Below are 9403 nucleotides of genomic sequence, written 5' to 3'. Positions count from 1 at the left end.
TTACACCATCATTTCTATTTTCTGGAATATTCTTACCACTTATCCAGTCCCCCACCTTCACTATTGCTCCTTCTGTCCTGAATGTGATTTTCATGTCATATAGCTCTTCTTCACTTTTTACACAGCAACGTATAATTGAAAAAAAAATTTAATTTCTATCAAAGTAAGATCATTGTTCTCTTCCTTAAAATAATGTTATCCTTTTATTTTTCCTCAGTCTTATTTACAACCCTTCCGAGCTTTACTATGTTTAATGAGCTCCCAACTGCTTTACTCTGAATGTAATCTTCTTGTTAATTTTTTTCTTCTGTGTTATGGCTTATTCTGTAGTGCTCTGCCCCCATCTGACTAGGATTCTGGTCAGCCATCACCTTCTCAACACTGATCTCTGTTCACCCCAGACTCAGGACTCACAGAGAACCCCATTTATACATCTGTTGTTGCATTTATATTATATTCTAATTATAATATATTCTAATTATATCATTCTTCTATAAGGAGAGTATGTGTATATATGTATACACCCATATACACATGGACATATACAATATATAATCTATATATATACACATATATATAATATATAATATATAATATATACTACCTAATGCTGCCTGTATATACACATATCTAATATATAATACATATGTAACATGCACTACATAATGTTACCATTTAGTAATTGTTAAAAAACTAAAAGTGAATCTTAATTTAAAACAATCTAGTTCAAATTAATATTAACTTCAATACTCTCCAGAAATGTTCTCCCATATACATCCTACCTCCTCCTTTGTATTATTGCCATCATACAAATTACACTTGTATATGTTAGAAGCCTCTTAGCATAGGTTTAGAATTAATCATAAATAGATAATAGAACATAAAGTTACAAACAAAAACATATTTATATTGTCTTTCATGATACCTCTGCAGCCACTACACTGGCGTTATTTATTCTCTATGTGGATTTCAGTTACCCTCCAGAGCCCTTCCGAATCAGGCTGAAGGATTGCCTTTAGCATGTCTTGGGAGACAAGGTGGACATTCCAGTTAGGGACGCGATAAAGGTGCAGTGCAGCACCATTTTACATCACGAGAGAATATACCTGTCTGTGCATTTACTGCTGTTCTCCCTTTTGAGTAAAAAAATGTTATATGCCTTTTGTACTATTAGATTACTTTGGATTTGAAATATAAAATGAACAATCACCCCACTCTACACCTGCTTCCAATAATCGTAAAGTGCTGCCCAGAGTTTGAATAGTGGAGAAGCATACCGGAGTCCTCACTCTTCAAATCAGTTATGCAGTGATGCATTTGTTCACTCACGTTCTCACACAATTTTTGTCATCCACTTGAGTCATTCACTACATTTGACTCTCTATAGGTTTTCCTTGGAATTTTCTCGATGCATGGCTGATACTATAATAATAATTTCTTTCATACCTCAAAAATTATTAAAAGAACCAGATAGAATTCTGGAGCTCTACGATATAATAAATGAAATAAAATTCCATTCAAGACACTCAATAAAAATGGAGCCTGCATAAGAAAAAAATTAGTTAACTTAAAGATAGTGCAATCAGAATTATCCAGTGAGAAGCAGAGAATAGGAATAAAAAGTTAACTACAAAATATTATTAAAATAAACTATATAAATATATTTATTTATTTATTTATTTATTTATTTATTTATTTATTTATTCTTTTACTTTTCCCATTTAGATTTATAATCCACCCACAATTAGTTTGTAAGGCATGCAGTAGGAGTTAAGATTTATTTATTTATCTCTGTGTGGCCTATTGAATTAGCACCATTTCTAAAAATGACTATAGGTTCTCCACTGTACTGTAGTGTCACAATATTATAACAGACAATCCTATACTCACTATTCTGTATCATTGGGCTATTTCTCTAAACTGTGTCATCATCACACTATATTAAATTCTATAGCTTTATAATAAATTATTTTCTGATAGAATAAGTGCTATGTCATTGTCTTTTTCAAGATTGCCTGGTTTTACAATTTTTAGTTCTTGGTATGTCTATATATGTTTTATAAACAGTTTAATGTAGATATGTATTTTCATATTAACTGGTATTTAGAAGTATGGGTAAGTATAGATAATAATTTTAATTATATACATAATTTTATATTTTACTTACAATATTAGCTGCTAAAAAAAGTCAGTTCTACATCTGCTTTAAACTCCTTATATGGCTATTTACATATTTTTTTCTGACTGTACTAATTAAGACATCTTCTATAATATGGCAAGAAGCAGCAATCATCAGAATCTTTTCTTCTTCCCTATTGACATAAAGTGGCTACATTTCTGTTATTTTTTAAACATCTCTAGCATCTGAATTCATGTCTCTCATTTTTTCCCTGAAATTTCTTTTTTGAGTATTATTTTATTTTCAGATTTGATTTAGATTATTCATTCTATTAAAATATTCTATGTATATACTGATTTCTTGAGGGTTCTTTAAAAATTTACTTTGTTAGTTAGTTGGTTAGTTAGCTGCACCTTTCATTTACCGAGAATGTGGGTTTGTCTATTGTAGAAAGGCAGGATATCACTGTGGTTGGGCATAAAGTCTTGAAACAGACAACCTGATTTTGAAACTCAGCTCTAGCTTGTAGTTAATGTTCCATCCTGAGCAAGCTTCTCATGTTTCCTGTGTCTCAATATTATCATTTGTAAAAGGAGAGAAATAGTAAAACACCTAATAGAGCTGTAGTTACAGAAAAGTTATTTTATGCAAAGTTTCTATAGCAGTGTCTAGTACGTAATAAATACTATAGAAGCAGGAGCTACTAGTACCTGTCCCTTTAAAATGATCTCTCCAGAGCATATGAAATTCTTTTAGTAAAATAATACCTCTCCCACTTAGTCTGAAACATTAATCTACTCATAGGCAGTGTGGATTGGATATGATGCACCCAACAGAAGTTTCAGAGGTTATTCTTGAATAATCTAAATTATTTCCTAGATTCCATATTCTTGGCCACTGCAAATAATTTGTGCATCTAGGGCTAAATACAACTTTCAGATTAGATCTCATCCTGAGGTTCAAAGAATGATTGAGGTTGATTTGGAGTGAGGCCTCATTTTCTGAAAGTATTCTCTAACTGGCTCAGGATGTTGGTGCACAGTGGACAGGGTGAATTATTACTGAGATGTTATTCCATGCTTGAAGATGAGTTTGGGGCCTTCCATAAATTTGAATTATTCCCATTTTGACTGCCTAATCGGAGTTTTGTTGCAGCTGCTGTTTCTATTTGTTATTACACCCAGCAGTTAATTATAAATGATGTTAAAACATTCAGGCATTCTGATTGCTAATTTGGCTAAATATTACCTGTCTTATAAATCTAAGTAATAGGTGTCATGTGGACTCAAATGGGTTCTAAAACAGATGGTTACACTAAAACATACACAGTCCTAGTGTAAGAGAAGGATAGGAAAGAAAATGAACATTAGCTTAAAATGCTTACTTTTCTTTTTAGGAGTGGCAAATGAATGGAATAATTTGTTGTTGTTGTTTTTGTTCTGTTGGTTTTTTTTTTTTTAGACCTGCTCTTTTACTAGGCCATCAATTGCATTGATCTAAATTAATATCATTCGCTTCTTGTAAAATCTGCACAAGTTAAAATTAAAAATAGCTTACTCTTCTCTTGAAACCACAGGGAGACAGTAATTAAACTATAAAAAATTCCACATTTGATTAAAATAGAATATAGATCCCCACCACATATCAAGAAGATCATTTACCACATACATTGCAGTGAAATTTGGATTAATTTGAGGGAGGATTCTGGCTACCAGTACACCCCCCCCCCCCGCCCCGGGTGTCTGGCACCATGCACCCTTTGAAGAGGGAGACCAAAATGCTTTTGAAGAAACTAAATGATGATGTATCTTCTTTATCACAGAAGACAACTGCACTTACAGGAAGCCCAAGGAAAGCAGCAAATATATCTGAAGTCCGTTTGCACAACACATGACATCCAGTTAATAAACGACTGAAGGAGGGACAACACAGATCATCATGATCATTAGTTGTCTGTTCTAGATGTCTCACTAATTAACATAAAGAAACAATCTTCAGGTTGAAGCTTCTGGGGAGGAGATAGAAAGAAAGAAGCAAAGAAACAACCAGACAAACAACTGTGTGGTTGATTTTGTAGCCAGTGAGCTAAATTTAGTAAAAATAATAACCAAAGCAAATATGTGGCAATAAACCAGAAACTACAGATATCCCTAGACGTCACGCTGACTGTAGCATGGGGGGCATGTCGACCAGAAAAGGAATGTCAAAATGAAGGTAGAAGTTTCAAGAGAAAGGGATAACTCAAATTCAGACCGAATTTTCTACTGAAGTTGCTAATTGTGCCTGTATATCCCACAGGCTCATTCCCCCGACTCCCTTGTAATTCCAAAAACACACATGAATTTTAATCAGCGGAGATCCAGATAGAAATTTCCTTCTATAAAGACAAATAGTGATAGCAAACATTATGGCTAACTACCAGAAATGAAGGGGAAAATACCAGATATATATGATACATACAGTTCAGGAGATTTACTCAAAGAAACAAATTATTTTCATATACTTTTTATACTTTGAGGGTATCTGGAGCAAAATTAAACTTGCAAAACTAGAGTGCTGTTATTTAATTATCCCTCTACTTCTTAAAACAATTAGATATGGGAGCATTTAAAATAAAAAAAAATTAAAAATAGCCAAAAAGAATTAAGTTCAATTATTGAACCTAGACTCTTGGGAATTGAATAGCCCTGAGATTTGATGCCTATACGACCATGGAACATCAAGAAATATCTTTTCTAAAATAGGATTATGAGGGGAAATAAAAGAGACAATATATGTTGAAAGCTTTACACAGTGTGCCTAGTAGGCACAATCTCATAAATATTACCTGCCATTACTATCATTGCATTTATTAAGTATTCCTCTGCATTATTAGATCATATTATAATATCAATTTAATTATTAATTAACTATATGTTTACCACAAATAAACATGTTTTTTTCCTTTTTATTAATTTGCATATTAAGTTACATATTAATATATATAACATTATGTATTTAATTTATGTAAAATTTATTATTATGAAATATATTCTATGTACACATATATGAGGAGTTATAAATGGTGACCTTCTTTATATGAACCTGCTTGGTATGATGTGTTCTTGTTGAGCAAATCCTGCCTTTCCTTACTTTATGCAACTTCTTAGTCCCTATCAATTCAAATACTACTACCCTCTATCTGCTTTCTTCTTTCTTCTTAGCTTCTGATTGGACAAATCTTAAAACCTCTCCTCCTCTAAGGGTTTTATTTGTTGGTTTTTGTGTGTACCATTTTTCTTTGTAAGTTTCTCTGAGTGAATAATTTAGCTCTATTTTCTATCCATTCATTTCACATTCAGCTTTTCCTGACCTGCTGTTTAGCCTCTCCATTTAATACTAAATTTGGAATTCTTTCTTTGTTCCCCAAATCTGGCTGTTCATTTTTCTTTTCTATCTTAGATTGTATCTATTGTTTTTAGCAGCTTTAAGTTTATAACAAAAGAGAGAGGAAGGAGCAGATATTTTGCATGTGGCTCCTGGCCCCACACTGTCACTGTCAACATTAGATCTCCTTCCAGACTGGTACAGTTGTGACAACTGATGAACTTACACTGCCACACCACCATCCCCCAAAGACAAGTTTACGTTACAGGTCACCTTCGAGGTGTGTTCTGTGGGTTTAGGCAAAGATCATGACACTGATCTTTTCCATGTCTCCATAATTTTATCTTCGCCAGACTGTCATATAGTTGAAAACATGCTATACTGCTTTTCCGGACTCGTTTCTTTCAACTAGTAATATGCATTTAAGGTTCCTCCATGTCTTTCCATGGCTTGATATTTTCTTTCTTTCTAGTCCTGAATAATATTCTGTTTGTCTGATTATTCTGCAGTTTATCCATTTAGCGCCTGAAGGACGTTTTGATTGCTTCCCGATTTTGGCAACTGTAAATAAAGCTGCTGTAAAGAAGCCTGTACAGGCTTTTGTATGGCCATGTTTCCGATTCCTTTGGGTAATTACCAAGAAACACAAGTGCAGGACCGTATGGTAAGAATATGTTTAGTTTTGTTAAGAAACTGCCAAACTGTCTTTCAAAATGGCTCTTCCATTCAACATTTCTACCAGCAATGAATGAAATTTATTTGCTCCACATTCTTGCCAGCATTTGATGTTGACAGTATTCCAGATTTGTAGCATTCTAATAGGTATGTAGTAGTGTTCTCACCATTTTAATTTGCATTTCCCTGATGCTATATGATGTGGGGCATCTTTTCACATACTTATTTTCCACCTGTATATCTGCTTTGCTGAGGCGTTTGTTAAAGCCTTTGGCCCATGTTTTAATTGGGTTGCTGTTTTATTACAGTTGAATTTTAAGGATTCTTGTATATTTTGGATAACAGTTGTTGTTTTTTAAGATTTTATTTATTTATTCATGAGATACACAGAGAGACAGAACCAGAGACAGAGAGAGGGCAGAGACACAGGCAGAGGGAGAAGCAGGCTCCATGCAGGGAGCCCAATGTAGGACTCCATCCCAGGACTGCAAGATCATACCCTAGGCCGAAGGCAGGCACTAAACCACTGAGCCACTCAGGCGTCTCAACAGTTCTTTATTGGATATATCTTTTGCAAATATTTTCTCTCAACCTGTGTCCTTTTATTCTCTTAGCAGTGCCTTTTGCTGAATAGATATATAGATATAAATATAGGTATAGATATATTTCAACAAGATCCATTAGATTTTCTATGGAATTTATGCTTAGGAAACAAATACCTGCAAACATGCAGCCATTGTATATCTGGGGACAGAGACACATGAAATGCAAAGCAGAGTAAAAGTGAAAAATGAAGGAATCACAAAGATCCAGAAAGGGAATCGTACAGTTACACAGCTGGTCTCTTGTTTTATCCGGCACAAGTTTTTATAGGAGGTAATAGATTTTCCACATGCAATAGTCCAGTTTCAGAAAGATGCTCTTTTTGATGATAGCCTTCCAACTGATACAATTTGATTATGTTTTTTTACTAAAAAATACTATATTCCTTTTACAGAAAACATGATAAAAATATTATCTTAGCCTGCTTCTTTTTTTTGATGAAAAAAAAATTTAATGTTAAAAAAATAACAAAGTGGTAGATGGTCCAGTTCACACACAGAAAACCTGAGGAACCTGTAGGTATTTTCCAACCATCTTCATCTAGCAAGATGACCCTGCTAAACTGACTCTCTGGTCTGTACTTAATTCATTTCCAAGCAGTAATTATCACCACTGCATTAACGATATTTTGAATTTATATTTATACAAAGACTGCCTTTATCTTGTAGAATTCCAGTATTTTCAACTCAAAATTTTAATTGTGTTTTTATGTTAGTCTGCTCCTTCTCAGAGTGAAGTTTAACAAAATATTTTAAGTATTCTTGATTTCTCTGAGATATTCACATCTCTATGTCAGTGTAACATTACAATTAATGAAAGCAAAATAGGAAGAAAGGTAAGATATTTTCCTTCATGGCAAAAACTCACTGGAAAGTACTCTAAGACATTTACCTTGTGGTGGTGGTGATGGTGGTGGTGGTCTTTCATTTATAACATGGCTGCTGCAAAGCAATTGCAAGAATAGTCTGGCTTTGTCTTCTTCCTGGGTACAGTGTTAGGTACTAAGTGTTATTTGCTGGTCAAAGGAAAAGTTATTTTAGATATAGTCTTCAAAAGTTGTAACTATCACTGAAAGCTTTTCTGGTAGAGTTTAAATGCCACAGTGTACAATTTGCCAGTGATTCCACAGTACAAAAGAGAAAAGGTGCTTCAACTATTATGTGCATTGTGGTGTATTTGTTGAGAAATATTTCAGACCCTAAACTAGTTTCATTTTTCTGGTAATATAAGATTTCTGTTTCTTAAAGCAATGAGGTATTTGAACATTTGTTAAAATGTGTATATTGGGGTTCCAAAAGTCATTTATTCTTTACGCCAAATATATATACTACCACCCGGGCATCCAGTACCTGTCATGTCTTGCTATTTAAATACAATGAAAAGTCAATAATGTAGAAAAACAAAACTCAGTGAGAAAAAAGTTTTACAGAGCACTCTCCTCATTAAGAAATGAAAAGCAGTTTCAACTATAGCTTGTAGAGTATGACTTCTATCATGAATTCAGGGAAGTCTGCAATGCTCCATTAACTTTACTGAAGATCTTCTTTTTTTTTTTTTTATGTTCCTAATAAGAAAGTGGATTTTATTTTTTTTATAAATTAATTTTTATTGGTGTTCAATTTACCAACATACAGAATAACACCCAGTGCTCATCCCGTCAAGTGTCCCCCTCCGTGCCTGTCACCCATTCACCCCCACCCCCCGCCCTCCTCCCCTTCCACCACCCCTAGTTCATTTCCCAGAGTTAGAAGTCTTTATGTTCTGTGTCCCTTTCTGATATCTCCCACACATTTCTTCTCCCTTCCCTTATATTCCCCTTCACTATTATTCATATTCCCCAAATGAATGAGAACATACACTGTCCTTCTCCGATTGACTTACTTCACTCAGCATAATACCCTCCAGTTCCATCCACGTTGAAGCAAATGGTGGGTATTTGTCGTTTCTAATGGCTGAGTAATATTCCATTGAATACATAAACCACATCTTCTTTATCCATTCATCTTTCGATGGGCACCGAGGCTCCTTCTTTAAGAACACCAAAAGCTTCTCTGAAAAATCCTCCTCTGGTTCAATTTAAACAGATCTATTCTCAGATACTTATTTTGCCTTAATTTTTCACTGATGGAATTAATTTCTCTCTTTATTCGATAAGTAAAGAGATTCCACCAAGGATCATTTTGCCATATAAATGTGCTAATAGGGTCAGGGCATGGCTCAGTGACATGTGAACAAAAACCTGAAGGAGGGAAGAATTTTATTTAGGAATATTTGGGAGAACATTCATAGTATGAGGAATGGCCTGAATGACAACTCATGGGTAGCCCCTTAGCAGGAATTGCCTACGTAGATGTGTCAGAAAGGGGGCCAATATTGCTGGAAGAGACGACGGGGGAGAATTTTCTGTCTTGTTCTCATTATTTGGATTTCAATAATGTGCTGAAATTTGTGCTGAAAGAGAAACACAAATCTGCATTCATAATTTTTGTAAATATTCTAAATTCTCCTTCCAGTGGGATTATTTACACTGAATCAGTAATGCAAATAAATCCCTGCTTAAGTCAGGTCTTACCAACATCAACTGTATTCAAACTTTTGGATAGGATCTTCATGGAATTTTAACCTTTTTAAAAATATATA

Source organism: Nyctereutes procyonoides, unplaced genomic scaffold (genome assembly GCF_905146905.1).
Source record: "Nyctereutes procyonoides isolate TBG_1078 unplaced genomic scaffold, NYPRO_anot_genome, whole genome shotgun sequence".
NCBI lineage: Eukaryota > Metazoa > Chordata > Mammalia > Carnivora > Canidae > Nyctereutes > Nyctereutes procyonoides.
Note: the sequence above shows the minus strand (reverse complement) of the source record.